Below are 19,430 nucleotides of genomic sequence, written 5' to 3' on the forward strand. Positions count from 1 at the left end.
TTTAGTGCAATGAAACGCTCAGTATTCAGCTAAATTGAGTTTTTGTAATATTTAAAATGTAAAATAAAAGGGAATGTTCAATGGAATGTTAAGTAAGGCAAAATGTTTAGGTAAACCGATTGTCTATAAAAATACAGTAGAACCCCCATTTTACATTTTTCAGGGGACCAGAAAAAAATGATGGAAAATCCAGGAAAATGGAAAATCAGGGAAATGTATTATGCATATTATATAGGTGGGACCACAACACAACAATGTAAAATTAGGGAAAAACCTAAAATCATTGTGTGTACTGTAAAATTGAGGTTTCAATGCATTGTTCAGCTGGAATGTTCAGCTAAACTAAACATTAGAGAAATCCTCAGTTAAATAGAATATTTATTGAAGCAAAATAGGGGGGGTCAGTGAAAATAAATGAGCGTGTAGTGTTCTTATCTGGGGTTATTCATTAAAAGGAAGGTAAGCTGAATGTTTAGTAAAAAGGAATGTTTAGCTAAATGGAATGGAAACTTTGACTATAAAGATTGTTAAGTGAAAGGAAATGTTGAAGTTAAAGAACGTTTTAATAAAATGGATTGTTAACTTTCAGTATGGATTGTTAACTCCATGTTTGGTATATATATATATACACACCAAACATGGAGTTAGTAATTCCAGGACCAGCACTCCATATGAGATTCAGAGCTTTTATTATACACATATTTTACAGAAGTCTGAAGTTTGGACCTTTATCATATTGTTGGGTTACTGTAAATGATGAAAGAATATAAATATAAATAAGTGCATGTTTTAAATTCATTAAATTTATTTAGCATTGGTACAAGGCTCACCATTTTGTAGACGTTCAGTCTAAACCATGTTACCACAAATTTACATGGAAGGAAAAAAACTGTGTACATACTTCTTACACGTTTTGTTTTTTTATCAAGCCTGTTTATTATTGCATTTGTAGTTGATATAATCTCCTTTTCTTTTCCTTGGGGGCATAATTCCATTCTGAAGTCTTTGGCTTCCTTTTAGCCAGCAAAAACAATAAATATTTTCAGACTGGCTCATTCTAAATGAAGCTGGAAGCATATTTTTTACCTTGTTTGCTTCTCCTCTTCAAATACAAAGAGAAAAACAGTCCTTTTAGTTACAATATCCTCACTGTAATACTATATGTGTTTTTACTCCTTTATATCGGAGGTTAAGACATTTATGTACAGAGAAGTCAGACACAGAACAGTCAAAGAGCTCATAGACTTCTAGTAAATACCAAGAAGTGGATGAAATCCTATAATATAATGCTAATCCATTTCTTTATTACAGGAGAAACTATTCAAGTTAAACACAATCAAAAATAAAATCTTCTAGAAAAACCGCCAAATGTTAAAGGGGAATAAAGTTACTCAGGGATGACCAGGCCAATCAAGATATGCTTTCTTACCTGACTGATATTGCTTCCCATACATTTGAACAAGATGACTATGGAATATGCTGCTGTTGTCGGCAGGATAGCACAAGATTGCTTAAATAAGAAACCCAGGACAATCGCTTCCTGACAATGCCCAGCATTTTTTTTGCCATTTTCCCATATGAATGGGAAGTAATTTCAGGCTCAGAAGGGAATTTGACAACTGCATTTCTCTTCTGGTAACATTACAGTCTACAATAAGCCTAACAAGTAATAGGGATGTAAAGCTGCCTAATGGAAAATGTAAGGAATTTTCCAATATAAATTCATTAATTCATTCAAAATAATTATAAAATAATTACTATTCAAAATAAATGTTATAGAAAACAGTAATTGTTAAACAATGTGGCAGAAAACATGTGACAACCCAGTCTTTACTGGAGTGCAGCTGAATTTTGCTACATTGTTTTAAGAGGCAAAACAAGAAGTGCAGTAAGTCACAAAAAACTGCACTAACATCAACATTCCCTCAAAAATTGCTAGCTGCTGTGTTTTAAACAGGTAGGCTACTGACTAGCTAATCCCACTTCAGCCTTTTATGCAGAATTACATTTTTTCTCAGTTGTTTGTTTATGGTAAATGGAGAATAACATGTATAGCACTTAATTTAAAACTGATCTCCAATACCTGTGTTAGAGTGTCTTTGCTGCAGAAAAGTGTAACAGTTTTTGAGGTCCTGCAATTTATGGTGTATTACCAGTAGCAAAAGAATTCACAAATAGTGATGGGCAAATTTGCGCCGTTTCTCTTCGCCGAAAAATCTGCGAATTTCCCACGAAATTCACGAAACGGCAAAAAACTGCGCCGGCGTCCGTTTTTTTGACGCCGACGCCCGTTTTTTGATGCCGACGCCCGTTTTTCTCGCCGGCGTCCAATATTTGCAGCGAATTCTCGCCTGGCGAATAAATTCGCCCATCACTATTCACAAATGTCTGAAAAAAATGTTGTGTTGACATTTCCCAAAATGTAAATTGACAAAATGCAGGAATTCATTGATTAAGTCTTGATTTTACTGGGGTAAAAGTCTCTAAAATATTTAGGATGAAACAGATGATTATGGGGGAAAGGTGGGAACAGGTAGAACTGCTGGAAGAGTTAATCAGGGTTATTTTCTTTTCCTCTACAGAATTGAACCATGGTGCCGCTAGAATATAGCTAAGATATTGCAGTTTAATAGATGCCTTGTATATTGTGTAGCTGTGTATGATTATGTCAGCTCGATGAGTTTTAATTTGAAATGTTTACCTCAAATTTTATACAAAGCAAAATATAACGTTGTACTGGACTGTATGGTTGTGATGACACTGGGAGGGTGTGCTTCCCCAACAGTTAATTGTTTCATTATGTTTAATATTCATTTTTAATTGCTTATGTTTATATGCATACCCATTGTTATGCTGCCACCTTCCATGCTGCTCCAGGGGTTAGGAAGGGAAATATTCCTTTTTACCTCCTACATTTGTCGATCCACCCCATATAAAGAACATTTGTGGATTCCAAGGGGCCCATTTACTTAGTTCGAGTGAAGGAATAGAGGAATAAAAGTTTGAATTTCGAATGGTCGAATATGGCTACTTTGACCTTCGACTACGACCTTCGACTTTGAATCGAACGATTCAAACTAAAAATCGTTCGAATATTCGACCATTCGATAGTCGAAGTACTGTCTCTTTAAAAAATTCTTCGACCCCCTAGTTCGCCACCTAAAACCTACCGAGGCCAATGTTAGCCTATGGGGAAGGTCCCCATAGGCTTCCTAACAATTTCCTGATCGAAGGAATATCCTTCGATCGATGGATTAAAATCCTTCGAAGGATTTAATCGTTCGATCGAACGATTATTCCTTCGATTGTTTGATCGTAGGAATATCGGTAAATCCTTCGACTTCGATATTCGAAGTCTAAGGATTTTACTTAGACAGTCGAATATCGAGGGTTAACCCTCGATATTCGACTCTAGGTAAATGTGCCCCCAAGTGTCTGGTGAGTTCAGCTATTTGGCAAGGATTTGGCAGTGGTTTTTACCAACTCCATACAGGCCAGGCAGAGCGGTCTCACAGGGAAATCAGTCACTATGACAGCAATTGAAGTCAGAATACCACAGTTGTACACACCAGCAAAAAGTTCCAATGGTATTTTAACTGCAGGCAATGCCTTCTCCTTTAGATCATAATAAGCCTACACTGCAACATACAATAATGGGTTATAAATGGGCTATTATGCCATAATGACTATGACTGTTATAGATCATAACATAATATTTTACATTAAAAATCTGAGACAATGTCTGCTGTTGCTTAGCCTCAAACGGCCAAGACTTAATCAAGGTTTAAAGCACACAATGCAATAAATTGTAATAATATGACCACTAACCACACTGCCTATCATGCATTATTATTGGCTTACCTTTCAGCTGGTGATGATTTTGGCTCTGTGACCATGTGAAACACTTTGTCTTGAACAGTTAAGTTCAACATCTTCTTTATTTGAACAAGTAAGTAATGGCTTTCAGATGGAATGTTGGACCATATTTTAGAGTTCTACCTAATGCTTTAAGAGATAAAGCATAAAACAAGTTGTAATCTTCTTAAACAGGAAGATCAAACATATGGTACCTGCAGGGACAAGCAGTTATCAGAAAAGGGAAAATGTCACACATAGGGGCACATTTATTAAGGGTCTAATTTCGAATAAATGTGAGTTTTTTTTAAACTCCCTTAAATTTGATTGAATTTGAAATTCGACTTGGGGAAATTTATTGATAAAATCAAATTGTTACAACTTGGTCGATTTTTACCGATCCGAAAACACGAATTCTATTCAAATTAAAAAAAAACTTGATTCAAGTTTTTTCTCTGAAATTTTCACCATTTTGCGAAACGGGTCAGATTCACCCATCACTATTGCCCAATGCTCCCACTAGCAACAAAGCATTTGAAAATACCCTTTGATTCAGAAGATTAGGGATCACTGCACATAAAACACTTAACATGTAGCAATTCAGCTTATTTGCAGGAAAAAGCCATCTTCTTCTGGCAATTCCTATTCTTCTGCATTAAAAGGTATTAAAAGGTCAGATAATTTTTTGCCATTTGGAAAGGCAATTGCCCTATGGGTTCATTAATTATATATACATATATTTTATGATATTTTGCTACATGCAAACAGATTGCTATACTCACATAAGGACCAATTTATCAAATGTCAAGATGCTAATTTTAATTACTCTTGACAAAAAGGACTGTTTAGGTAGCACAACTTGGGTCATATTGAAGTACAATGAGAAGGGGAGAAACAATAGCTTGTCTCAAAGCAGTTCCATCTAGAATCAGGCACAAAGCACTGAGATGGCCAGAGATGGCTGCCTTCACAACAAAATTACAGCTAAAAATGCATTTCTTGGTTCAAGAATAACATTTTAAATGTTAGAGTATATTATTTGCAATGTAAACAGTATAATTTAGAAATAAAAAGTAAACCATAAAACTCATAGCAGAATCCCTTTAAGAAGCTTAATTACTGGGGAAATCTACCTTTATTTTAATGTGAAAAGGAAAAGCCTACAAACAAACTGCTAATTGGTAGTCAATCGTGATGTTGAACATTGAGGAAGATAATCATCTCCTGCACCTCCCACAGATATCAGAACCTGGGATGGAGCAGCAGAAAGTTTACCCAACACCACTGAGTGGGGGGTTGGTGGGCCATGGCTGCTGGCCAGTGAGCTGGGAGTAGAATGTTTACATTTTACCCCTCCTTTCCCCCTCTACTCTTTGGCCGGTATTTCAGGACAGTCTTTCACAGGATCTCTTCTGGGACACTGCTCACAACCCTTTTCCCCGTTCTCCCACGCTTTGATTTATGAAAGTGTTATAACATGTTTATCGTTAACTATGTTTTTCTCTTTTCATTCATTATGCATTATTGTCACAGCTTTATGTTTGGCGGTTTGCAACACCTGACAGCGTGTGGTTTAATACCTGGTGAGTTAAGCATCGTGGCCTGCTGCCGACGGCCGGGGCCAGCTGCAGGAGACTCCTGTTATTAAGTGGGTTTATTTCGTGCCTGCCGGGACACCCGGCAGTTGGAATATTTTGATATGGTGGTCTGTTATTTCAATAAAGCGGTGGCCGCTAATTTTCCAACTCAACAGTTGTAATGTCATTATTACTGGTTTTAAGTGAGTGGCCACAGTGTCACTCCCAGCTCACCTGGCAGCCATGTTCATTTCCAGAAGCAACTGGGTTGAAGTTGAAGATGACAGCAACTTTCCAGAGATATCATTCTGCAATGAATGAACAGTCCAGTGTCCATAAAAATGCCTTTAATGGCTATACCAAGCCCTCAGCTCTACACTTGGGCACCTGATTTGGCACAATGGTCAGCAATATCTCTGAGACTGCTTTCTCCTTGCTGCACTAATATCTATATGTCAGATATAAAGACCAGTTTTAAAGCTGTTCTTTATAGGAAAAACACAGGAAGGAGAGCTGGCACAGAAATAGTCAATAGCCAATGCTTTAAAGCAACGTTAGGTCCTACACGTCAAAACATAAATTGCATGTTGCAGACTCCACAATATCTCTCATGGCAGGCTTAGACAGTTTTATCAGGCACTGGTGATAAATATGCCTATTTGAGGGAAATATGTGGAGCCCAGACAGAGAGGAATCCAAACAAATCTAGTCGATAAGAATGACAGATGTGACAATCTTTCCTATTTTGCTAAATATAGAGCAAAACAATACTACGAGTTTTGTATATGTTAAATATGTCCTTTGCAAGCCAGGAAAAAAAAGTGGTGACATTTGAGGAAACAGATTGTATAAACGAAATAAATACTAATTATCATCAGCAAGCTAAAATTCCTCTGTCCAGGAAGAAGGAAGTCTTGCAGGCAGGTCTCTGAGAGACTGCATCATGAGAAGATTACTAGTTGTCTAATTATTTTGCTTGTGGTCAGAGACGGACATGCATTGATGGAAGCCAATTAGTTCTAGACCCAGAAGCATATGTATAATTTATTAAAGAAAAAAATTCTCCTAAAAGAAATACTCAAAAACCATCTTGTAAAACCCTGCCTGGATTTAAACCAGTAACCTGCAGTTTGCTGTATGGTCAGCGATATCACTATAACAATTAAGCTCCTGCAGTGGAGTAACTACCGGGGTTCAGTGGCTGCAATCTCACTGGAGCCATGATAAAGCTTTTTTCCTGCATGTGCATCAGGGAGTGCACTGGTGTACAATTCCAGAGGGGAGAATCTGGCCGTGGATATTTACGACACTGAGCTCCTGGTTCAGTGCTCTGTTATACTAAAGTTTCCACGTAGGCACAATTGTCTTAGCTATTGTTAATATAGCCATAGGCTGATTTCCCATCAGCATGCCTATACAATGCCCTGCCCTGGGCTCCTTCACTGCCTGTTGTAGGCCAAGTTATCTTGTTTCTGGGTGCTCTGAATCCTAATTGGTATTCTATTGGTATTGGGTTTCCTTATTTCTGCTCCCCTGCTTCTGTCCCTGTTTATAACTGGTTTTCAACTTGGCTTGTTTCTGTTTGTTTGTTGGTTTGCTTAGCGATTCTAAGGTTGTTATCTGGTTCTGACCTGGCCTATCTTCCCCTCCGTGAGTCTCAGGATTTTTGTGCGGAAATACCTGGCAGCACCCTAGTAGCTGAGGACCAGGCCAAAACCTAGGCTGTTACAGAAAAAAGCACACTAGAATCCAGTTAATCCCATGGGATTTAGGTTTGCCTTAAGTAACAAATCTGTCACAAACAAAAGCTTTTCATGGCTATCCATGTTGCAGCCTTACAGAAGAGAAGCATCATTGTAAATATTCCTGTGTAGTTGCACTTCTGTAACAATATAAATGGTACTAAACATATTTATAAAAAGTATATAATAAATATATAGAATTATATATGTAAAACATATTTTCCTACTATAAAAACACTACTGATTTTGTCCAATACATACATATATGTACAATGTAGAGATTCCTGACCTGTATAGATCAATTCATGTTGAGTACAAATGAGGATTTTAAGCATCCCACCATAAATAAATTTAGTTTAGACTACAAGGTCAGAAAACATGTTAAATTCCAAAATATGTCCCCACTCTGTTTGGAAAAGTATACATCTACGCAACATGACTTAAGACATATTTGTGTATTTTTGTGCACAGTACAGAATTGTTTACCAGTCTTTTCCTGTTGAGGAAAGATGTTGGCTGAGCATATGGTGATTTTTGTCTCTCCCAATTAGCAGCAAAACTGCCAAACACAGCCAGCATTTTATCTCTATAAGAGGCCATTGCCCATGACTGGGTGCCACTTAAGTCTCCCTTACATTATGTAACCAACCCTTGGAACAATCTTACCAGGACTTTCCTACAGTCTCTACTGTAGAAGATCCTTTCCACACCTTGATCTGTCATGTTGAGGCTGTAGCTAGTTCCTTGGTTTTTGACGGAAAAATACCTTTCCTCCTATTCATTTCCAGTTTTTTTTCCCATAGACTGCAGTAGAGTTTTCATGTGATAAATAGTGAGATACGTTTTTCTAATTGCATTGCATTTGGCTCTATGGGATTAAATACAAGGTACTGTTTTATTATTACAGAGAAAAAGGAAATCATTTTTGAAAAATTGTATTATTTGGATACAATGGGACACAGGCTTTCTGGATAATGGGTTTCCGGATAAAGGATCCTATACCTGTACAATTTCCAACACTACGGTCCACCAGGATAGAATAACCAGAAGGAACTCTGGAATGTGGCTATATATGTAGGTGGTCACTATTAATTAAGTAACCCATTTTGTTAGATTAATATTTCTAGTGTATTCAAATTAAATCTCAAAACCCCCACAAAAGGATGTAATCAATGAACAGCCTCTTTGAAATCTTTAAAAACCGGCCAATACAGTTGTCCAAAGGTGAATAAGAAGGCTACAGCATCCACTTAATCACTTAAAGGAGAATTCAACCGTTAACAAAAAAAACCTACCCCCCCTTCCCTACGTAGACCCCCTCCCTCCTCCCCCCCAGCCTACCTGGTACCCCGGGGGAAATGCCCCTAACTTATTACTTACCCCTCGGTGCAGATTCTGTCCTCGGGAGTTCATGGCTGCCATCTTCTTTTCTTTGTTAAACTTCGGAAGCAGACAGTCGTTTTAGGGCACACGCCAGTTTGAGTAATATTCGGGTCCCGTACAACTACGCATGCGCTGAAAGTCACGAGAATTTCCGAAAGATATTTTGTACATTTTTGCGACATTTTTAGTGACTTTCGGAATTATTATGGATCGACTACAACGTGATTTTTTATTATTACAGAGAAAAAGGAAATTATTTTTAAAAATTTGGATTACTTCGATAAAATGGAGTCTATGGGAGACGACCTTTCCATAATTCAGCGTTTTCTGGATAGCGGGTTTCTGGATAATGGATCCCATTTCATAATATTTATACATATATATATACTCTGACAGTCCATCAATAATTCAAGGGCACCCAAAGAGTGCTGAATGATCTTTCCTGTTTCTTTCTTTTATCTGCTTTTAAAAACGGTATCTAAACTACCATCTCCCAGGACTTGCAGTATGGCTCTAACTAGTATAAAAGTGCTGCCTCCTCTTGCAGAATGGCATGTGCTTTCTATTAAACAGTCACAAGTGGTTTATTTTCAAGCATATGACCTGACTATACATAAGGAAGGCAATCACTAAACTATGGGGTTCGCAATATTAACAACAACAGAAGACTATTTTGACAAGCTGTTCCTTGTGTCCAAAATATTTATACAATTGTATCTTTAGCACCGACTAGTCTGTCCCTTATAACTCTCAATGTACTGCCTAGTGTTTGGTTTGTTGCTGCCCTGAGACACAAGCTTCATGTTCAACTGCCCCTTTACGTGGGAGTATTTTCAGGCATTTTGTCACATTTTTCTCACCCATGAGTGATAGGTCTTGTGGGTGGTCAAACACTCCATGTGCCATTTCCCTTAAAGTCATAGTATACCAGGCATTCTATCCACAGGCTGATTTTTACCCTCAAAAGGCAAAACTGAACATTTTTGGGCCCAGAATTTCTCTGTACAAGTTGCGACAAATGGCTGCCATTTAAGTCAAGGCAGGTACTATAGTGAGTGACAGGCATTTCTCTGCCAGTGGAAAGTTGCCATTAAAGAAAATGCTTGTTGTGTTATTAGCCTCACAATAGATTAACCCTCCTTTAGAATCACATATTACTAAGCTACCTTTTCCTCTTCAACCACATATATTTCACGAAACTATTATTCTTCTTGACAATCTACTTTATTATTCTTTGCTTCTCTTTTATAAATATATGTACTGTGTGCACACACTCTCTAATTCAAAAACATGGAGGTAGATAAATGATAAATAGATAGATGGATGGATAGCATTTAAAATTGCCACTTGGTCTATCTTCCTACTCTAACAGTTTTTATGAATACTAAAATGGAAAAAATTGGAGGAGCAAACGAGATTAGTCAAGTGACAAGATGACTGAGGAAATGTCATTTTTGTCAGATACATCCTTGCCAATTGAAATTGCTTTTCTCCAACAATACAAAGTGTTCCAAGAAACAAAACAGAAAGGGGTCCAGACAGTCTTTCATTAAAAGATAAGGACAAAAAAGTGACTTTAGTGATAGTCAGGTCCATTTTTTCAACCTCAAGTGAACCATTTAAAAAAATGAAAGAATTTGTCAAACGCAAACATGCTCATTGCTAGAACATGGACTTTGAGTCACAATGACTTCAGGTTGTACAAAGCAGCACACTACCAATATATATTCCTTACACCTATTGTGTTAGAAAATGCCAATGAAACCTTAGATTTTTGGCCTACATGAATTTAACCATTTAATACATTCTCACAGGCAGCAATAGGTTGCACCAAATTCAGTGAAACGTAATTGTTCTCTGTACACAGCAGCAAGCTGTTGTGCAAAAATGCTATATTTAGGATAACATTGATGATAGATAATAATTTGCAAAAAGTGGTGTTGTTTTGAGATGTTTTGAAGTCATTCATTTGAAATGTTAGTTTTTTAATATTTAGTTATTTATAGTCATCCACAGTGGCATAATAAAACCTTGCCCACCCCCAAATCTTTAGGGGGGGGCAGCTTGCATCATACAGCTCAAACCTACGCTCACTTATTTATGACAGGTGGGTTGAGTGAAGTGGTGAAAGAGACTGGGAATGGAGGAAACCATACAGTAGACCCCACAACTGTCCAGGTCCCCTGCTCTATGGTAGTTACACCATTGGCCATGAATCGTTATATCATTATAAAGGTGGAATTAGTCATATTTAAAAAGCTGAAAAACAGTATCTTGTTTAAAGGTAAAGTGGGGGTCATTTATCAACACTGGGCAATAACCCATGGCAACCAATCAGATTGTTGCATTCATTGTTCTACTTGCAGCTGGCTTTAAAAAGCCAATCACTGATTGGTTGCTATGAGTAACTGCCCATGGGCATATTTGCCCAGTGTTAATAAATGAGCCCAACTGTCCACCCAGGGAATGCCCCTAAACTGAGAAAGCATGAAATGTTGCTTGACAGTACAGGTATGGGATCCATTATCCAGAAATTCATGATCCAGAAAGCTCAGAATTACAGAAAGACCATCTCCTATAGACTTCATTTTAACCAAATAATCCAAATTCTTAATAATAACACAATACCTTGTAATTGATCCCAACTAAGATATAATAAATCCTTATTGGAAGCAAAACCAGCCTATTGGGTTTATATTATGTTTACCCATTTTTCTAGTAGACTTAAAGGATAAGTAAACCTTTAAAATAGGTGAATGCAAAATTAATGAGGGGGCTATTCATAGAACTTTTGAAATGTACATTAATTATTTATTTTTCTTTAATTCCAAGATATTATGGCATACATGTAGGGGCAGATTTATCAAGGGTTGAATTTCGAAGTACAAAAAAACGTTGAAATCTAATTTTTTCAACAAATTTGGCAATCCTACGATCGAATAAAAATCGACGATTCACACGTCCCCATAGGCTAACATTGCACTTCGGTAGCTTTAATTTGGTGAAGTATGAAGTCGAATTTTTTTTAAAGAGACAGTACTTCGATTATCGAATGGTCGATAATGAACGATTTTTACTTCGAATCGTTCTAATCAAAGTCGAATGGTTGAATATAGCCTATTCGATGGTCGAAGTACCCAAAAATTTACTTCGAAATTCAAGCTTTTTAAAATTCGATCAGCTAAGTAAATCTGCCCCTCGTACTGTTAATATCAATGAATTTTGTTACAACAGTGCCACCTGCTGGTAATTTTCCCACCAGTCTGACCACAAAGTAGTCAAGGAAATTAGAAAGTAAGAGGCTGCTCTAATGTTCTTTTGCTTAGCAAAAACATTAGAAACCTTTCTCATATCTTTCCTAAGCAGAAGAAACATATGGAAAGGTCCCTTATCCAGAAAATCCCAGGTTTCAAGCATTCTGGATAACAGGTCTCATACCTGGTACAATACACTTGTTGAAAATTAGCTGGCAGAGATTTATTTTGTAAAACCAAGTAGTTTTTATAATTTATTTACATTTCATTTTTCTTTTTGAATTTATTAAACAGTACATTTACTGGAATCTATTAATAATTAATTAAAAAACCCGACATTGGTTAAAACCTGAAATTGGTTAAACTGATGGCCAAGTCCTAAACACAATATGGCAATATTGAGACCTCTGGAACTTTAATGGGAAGAAATACATGTTATAATGGCCCTAGGTTATTTTGCAATGTCACTGTGCTATTTTATTTGGGAGTAAAGACATCGACCACAAAGAACATCTTGTTCCTCTCAAGATGCTTTATTTAAATGTCATTGTTTCTGCTAGCCAGTCAAGGATAATGGCCCTTTAAATGGTGGTTTAAGTGGAGTAAAAATAAATAGGTATTTGCAGAAATACTTAATTCAATTACATTCTTGTTCGGTTGTTCCAGCATGTAGTATAGTAGGAAAACATGTCTAACATACAGACAAAGATAGTAGGAAATTAGTACAAAGAAAGCAGATAACTCAACAACTTGAAATTGTCATACTAATTTATTTTCACCAGCACACACATTGACAACAAAACAATCACGTGTAAGGATGGCTATTGTCAGACAAAACTCCTTAGATGTGGTCAGACAGAACATGCTCTTTGGGAAATAAGCCCATTATTTGTATTCTATTTCCTTATTTAAAACAGGAACTGACATCACCAATTGATGGGTCTGTTTTTTTTTGTTTTGTTTTTTAATTTATATTTATTTTTATTTGCAGGTAAAAAAAAAGACAAAGAAAAGAATTGTACACAAACATGGTTCTAGATTTGTAGTCACTGGGAGTGTCCCAGCCTACAGAAATGTTTAGACACATAAAACTTACACTTTGTCATCCGAACCGTACAATAAACAACAATAAACAGTTTTGAATCAAACCTTTTGAGTACTGTCATATTGGTTGTCATATCATTGAGAGGGTAGAGGAAATAGCAATTTAAACATCAAGGCGGGTAAGAGGTGGCAATAGGAAGGATAAGATTACATTAAAATAGAGATTATGCCATCCCTTCCGGTGTGGGTTGAAGGAAAGTTGGGCCTTTAAGTAGGTAATATGTTCCGGTACGCCATCCACGGTGTCCAGACTTTGTAGAATTGTTTCTGGGAGGCGGTACGTAAGCTAGTCATCTTTTCTAAGAGGAGCATGTTATCCAATTTGGTTTTAACCATGTGGAAGTCCAGAGTCGAAGATTTCCAGGAGGACGCTATAACCTGTTTTGAGGCTGAAAAGATGTGGGTGATCAATTTCCGAATGTGTTTATTGCCGCCAGGGATCCTCTTGTGGATCAGGGCCTCCGCCGGGTTTTTTCTGAGCGACAGACCAGTAACGTTGGTTATTAAAGTGTATATGCGAATCCAAAATCTGGCAGCTTTGGGGCATTCCCACCAAGTATGCATAAAGTTACCTTGTTGACCACAGTTACGGAAGCATAAGGGGGAGCTAGTTGGATACCATTTCGCTAATTTGGTTGGTACGAGGTACCATTGGTGCAGTATTTTTTGAGAGGTTTCCTGAATAGCTATGTTGATAGAACAATGTGTGGTATCCCTGATTATGTCTAGCCATTGGTCTTCCTCCATGCAAATCCGCAGGTCTTTTTCCCAGGCAGCTATAAACCCGAGTTGTTTCAAGGGGATGGGGTGGTTTAAAAGATCATATATGATAGAGATGGAACGTTTTTGAGGGAAGTCCTGCAAACACATTCTTTCATATAAAGTTGGAGTCGGGAACTTTTTCTCCTTCCATATGGATCTTATGTAATGTCTGATTTGGTGGTAGTGCAGAAATTCACTTTGTGGGATATCGTATTTGTCATGTAGTTGTTGCCATGTTAGTAGTTCCCCAGTTTTAGTCAGTGAGTGTATTGAAAGGAGGTTATGCTCTGACCACCAAAGATAGGAACCCGTTTGGGACCCTGGAGGAAAGTCAGTGTTCGCTTCGAACTGCACTACTGGAGTATGCGGGGAAAGGAGGCCTCGGGCTGAGAGTACCTTCTTCCAGATCTGTAGTGAGTGTAAGATGATAGGGTTAGCGCCGTTTTTCTTGATCTGCGCTTTGGTCCATAGGAGGTTTTTGATGGAGCCCTCTCTAAGTGTCTCCTGTTCGATATGAACCCATAGAGGGATATCAGTCGAGCGATGCCAATCAATCATTAAACTTAATTGAGCTGCATGAAAATAATTTTTCAGGTTGGGAATCCCCAGGCCACCTTTGCTCCTGTGCCTAGTCGCTGTGAGAAAGTTTATGCGAGCTTTTTTCCGGTCCCAAACAAAAGTATTGATAGCTCTTTGGAGGGAAATTAACATGCCAGTAGGAGGAGAGATCGGAAGCGTTCTAAAAAGGTACAGTAGGTGGGGTAAAGCTGACATTTTAATAGCTGAAATCCTAACCAGGACAATTTTAGGTTGCTCCAAGAGGTAATCATTTTTAAAATCCTCTGGGATGTTTTGTTGTAATTGCTCGGTGCAAGAGCTTTGTAATCCTTGTGGATGTGGACCCCTAGATACTTTATGCTATTTGTCTGCCATTGCAGTTGAAAATTAAGTTCCAAGAGTTTGGCTGTATGGTGGGGGATAGTAATGTCGAGAGCTTCAGTTTTGGTCGCAAAGTTGAAGTTCGTCGTAGAGGAATGGAAGGGATGACATAGGATTTGAAATCGTGAGCATAATATCGTCAGCATACAGGACACATTTGTAATCCACTTTACCCACCTTGATGCCTGTTATTTTGGGCTGAGCCCGAATTGCTATAGCGAGGGGTTCAATGGCCAGGGCAAACAGCAGGGGGGACAATGGGCACCCCTGCCGTGTGCCCCGCTCAATCGAAAACGTAGGAGAGCTGAAACCCATGTGATGTACGGTTGCTGTGGGGTGGGTATAAAGCGCCCTAATAACATTAAGGAAAGGAGTTGGAAAACCACTGCTAGCCAAAGTTTTGTGTAGGTATACCCATGACACCGTGTCGAACGCTTTCTCTAGATCTAAGGAGAGAAGCATAGAGGGAAAATTTCCTATTTTCGCAAGATGCAGTAGGGGTCTGTTTTTTTTTTTATTTCAGGCAAACAGCTCTGATGAGACTACAGAAAAAAAACAGCCGTGTGTAAGAGCCCTAAGGTTAACATACAAAGGGAACTCTCTGAGTAAAACTTTCTCAAGGCAAACATTTGCTCCCTTTGCATCTGTATGGTCTATCCTTTGCACCTTATTACAAAGCAAACACAGCCAGATTATATAAAGGAGTGTGTATTGAGAAGGCTCATTTATGACTGTAAGTGCAATTGGATTCAAATTAGTACAAGTAATGGAGTTGTTCATTAAAGGTACTTGCACCCAAACACGATCCTTACACTTAGTTGTGTAATGCATACACCGGGTCTGCTTTGATAAACAAGTGTTTCTAGTACTTGGGGGCAAATTCACTAACCTGTGAACATTTGCGGCTTCGCTCACATCGCCAGGCGAAAATTCGCCAGGATGACCTATCTGAAACCAACTGAAAAAGTGTTGGATGGCGAACAACCCCTTTAACTATTTAATAAATGTATTTTTTTCATCAAGACAGGCAGTGAACAGCAGGACTTCCAAAGGGAATACATAAGTCTTGATTGACAATTTAGATATCCATCAACAAAGTTCGGAAAAGACTAGGACTATGTTTTCAGAGGCTAAAATGTAATGAGCCAATCCACAAACTCAATCAATAGTATGATTTTATTTAGAAAAAAATCTCTCCCCTATAATTATAATTATAATTGCATATACACTGTCAACAACAAATCCACACCCCTGGAATATTGCATATGCTATTAGTATCTGCCAATCTTACAGGAGAAAGGGGGGGGGGGGAACTACATGATTAGGATACTAAAAGCCCTTCATTCTCACTGATACATTCCCTTTTTTCTCTTTCCAACTTTCTCTTTGATCTAAATGCCTGGAAGGAAATAAAACTACAGCGACTGTTTACTGCCAAGTCAGGTGTTTGTGAAGGAGCCGTCCTCCAGCGGAAGATATGATCATGTTAAAACCTGACATTTGTATAGAATAATATGGAGCCTGATGAGATAACTCAGATTATTTTTGACTTCATGGCTCGCCAAGGTGCATCTCATTTCAGTCTGGGAAAGTTACCTTTTACTGAGGTTCAAAGAAGAGATAGAAATTACCTTTTGATTCTTTCTTACTCAACCCCTCAAAACTGTTGAAAGTTTCAAAATGTTATAAGGATTTGTTGGCCTGTTTGGATCAGCTTTGTGCTGAGAGGTATTTTCATTTACCTTTTCTCACTTGATAAGAAGCCTACTAGCCCCTTCTCTATACAATGTATCTGCCTGTACAACCACTTCAGGGAGAGAATTCTACAACTTCACAGCTTGCCTTCTCCTAATCTTTTCTATTAATTGGAAGTCGGTTTTCAATAACCTTTAAAGCTTGGTTGTCCTTCTCTGGACCCTCTCCAATTCAATAATATACCATTTGAGCTCCAAAACAGCATCTTCAAAGCCAAGAATGCTTTGCGTTACATCCGAATTTAAAAACTTTTGGCCTTTAGCCGGTGGGTATATATTTTCCCCACTATGAGAAAGAAAATGTGAATAACACTCATCTAATATATGCTACACTTTGCCTACTATATATACAGCTCTTAGTTACTGTTGGTGTTTCCAGAAGTGTAGTAAAACTATGTTCTGAAATGCTTATGACCTACATACGTAGGATTAAGCAGTATACCACCACCATGACTTGTGCATTATAACCTCCTGGAGAAGCAAATGAAGCTGAATGTAACAGATTAATGAAATGGGCATAGAAGGAAAGTACAAAGTACAAGAACCCTGCAATATGATGGAAGGCACATGGCCAATGCTTCATTAAAGTTACAATTCTTATAGACCACTGTGGGAAAAAGATATCAAAATTAAAGTTTGTGGAATAAAAAACATTTATGTAAAAAAAGAAAACCGGACAAAACACATGCAACTTTTTTCTCTCTAATGCTTATTTAAAGGAGATTTCAAAACCTCCCACCCACGTAGAGCCCCCTTCCTTCTCCGCTCCAGCCTAGCTGCCCCCCAGGGAAATGCCCCTAACTTTATACTTACCCCTCAGTGTAGATACAGGCATCGGAGTTCACCGCAGCCATCTTCCGGGTCTTCCTGTCTTATTCCGGTGCTTCGGCAATTTACATCCATTTCGGAGCATGCGCAGTTGTCGATAACCGGCAAATTGCTCCAACTGCGCATGTGCTGCTTCGCCAGTCTCCCACTCAGCTTACCGCAGAAGAAGAAGATAGCTGCGGTGAACTCCGATGCCTGAATCTGCACTGAGGAGTAAGTATAAAGTTAGGGGCATTTGCCTGGGGGGCAGCTAGGCTGGGGGGAGGAGGGAGGGGGTCTACGTGGGGTAGGGGGTAGGTTTTTTTTGGAAAACGTTGAATTCTCCTTTAAGAAAATACTGCAACAAAATATTCTTTCTTGCGGAAAAAAGTGGTATGTCAGCAGGAAATACATTGTTCCATTCATTTTCTATGAGGCTGAAAATTTAGAATTTTTTATTGAACATTAGTACAGAAGATGGATTTGTGAGTTACATGCGTCATGAAGAGTTAATTGAAGAAACTGTGTTATCTAAAGTCATCTTAACCCATTTAATGCATTTAACCTTTTCATTAGCATACCAAAGAACCATTGTTCACAATGGTGAATGCTTTAATTAGATGAGGTGTTGTTACACAGTTTTCTGTGTTAAATGAGATAAATGGGATATCTGTGTTTAGTTATTCTGTGTCAAACAGACAAACCAAAGTGGCTGCATCTGTAAATAAACCAATAAAGTTAGATTTTTTGATAAATCAGCCCCTATATCACGGGTTCTTCCTATCTTTTTAGTTCACGCCGATGAGAAAATACTGTATCTTAGTGTTTGCAAATTCAATTCTTTCAAGTGTGTAGAAGCTATACTAATAATAAAAATGCTGTTTTATGTGAACTTTTGTAGCCAGAAAAGTGTTTCCGTCCATGGCGGCTTAATGTAACACATCATCTGTCTGTTGTAGTGTTGGATGGCTCAGTAAAATGTACTGGATACTGTAGGAAAAACTGAGAAACACAAGAATCTGTGTAGGTGCTTTCAATATCTCTACCTCTGTACGAAATGTAGTTTGCTTTCTGTGTTCGGGAAAGCTGCAACATATCTTCCTAATCCCTTTACCTTAATTAAATAAAGCAGATTGAACTTCAGGTTATTTTTAACGTTAGTTTTACTGCATGAAAAAGGAATGTAGAAAGCAGCTGTCAGCTTAATGCTCTCAGTGTTAATAGGCTTTCCAATATCTACCATTAAATCTGTTTTATTCATAGTGTTTAACAAGCAATTTACATTTTTGAAGATTCCAAACAGGATATTACAAAGGACAAGGAAAATCTCAAACACTGGGGGTGCCAATTTATTAGGCACCCCTCTAGTATAAATAATAGCTACTGGGTATGTTATTGCAGATCACCAGGTCACAAGTTTGGCATGAGAAGCACAAAACTACTAAGAGAAGGGGTGAAGTAGGGGGACCACCCTATGGGTAGCAAAAAAGTCCAAAAAGAAAGTAGTATCAGCCATATGAGACACAGTTGGGCAACTTACATTTTAAAGAAAGTACTGTATGATGGATTCTAATAGCCTTGTAAAGGAGTGTCCCCACAGGTGGTTCACCTTTTTTGGTAAAGTTTAGTATGTTATAGAATGGCTAATTAATTTTATTTCCAGCTTTCAAATAGGTGTCACTGACCCCATCTGAACACAAATGTTCTAGAAGGCTTCAAATTTATTTTTATTGCTACTTTTTATTACTATTCAGGACTTCTCCTATTCCAGTTCCTTATTTAAATCAATTTATGGTAGCTAGGGTAATTTGGACCGTAGCAACCAGTTAGCTGAAATTGCAAACTGGCAAGCTGCTGAATAAAAAGCTAAATAACTATTAAAAATTCGAATAATAAAAATGAGAACCAATTGCAAATTGTCTCAGACTATCTCTATATAATACTGAAAGTTAATTTAACGTTGAACAACCCCCTTCGTCTAAAAATGTTGGTACAGTTGATTTAAAGGGATCCTGACATCGGAAAACATGTTTTTTTCAAAATGCATCAGTTAATAGTGCTACTCCAGCAGAATACTGCACTGAAATGCATTTCTTAAAAGAGCAAACAGATTTTTTTATATTCAATTTTGAAATCTGATATGGGGCTAGACATTTTGTCAATTTCCCAGCTGCCCCTGGTCATGTGACTTGTGACTGCACTTTAGGAGAGAAATGTTTTCTGGAAGGCTGCTGTTTTTCCTTCTCAATGTAA

Source organism: Xenopus laevis, chromosome 2L, assembly GCF_017654675.1.
Source record: "Xenopus laevis strain J_2021 chromosome 2L, Xenopus_laevis_v10.1, whole genome shotgun sequence".
Classification (NCBI taxonomy): Eukaryota; Metazoa; Chordata; class Amphibia; order Anura; family Pipidae; genus Xenopus; species Xenopus laevis.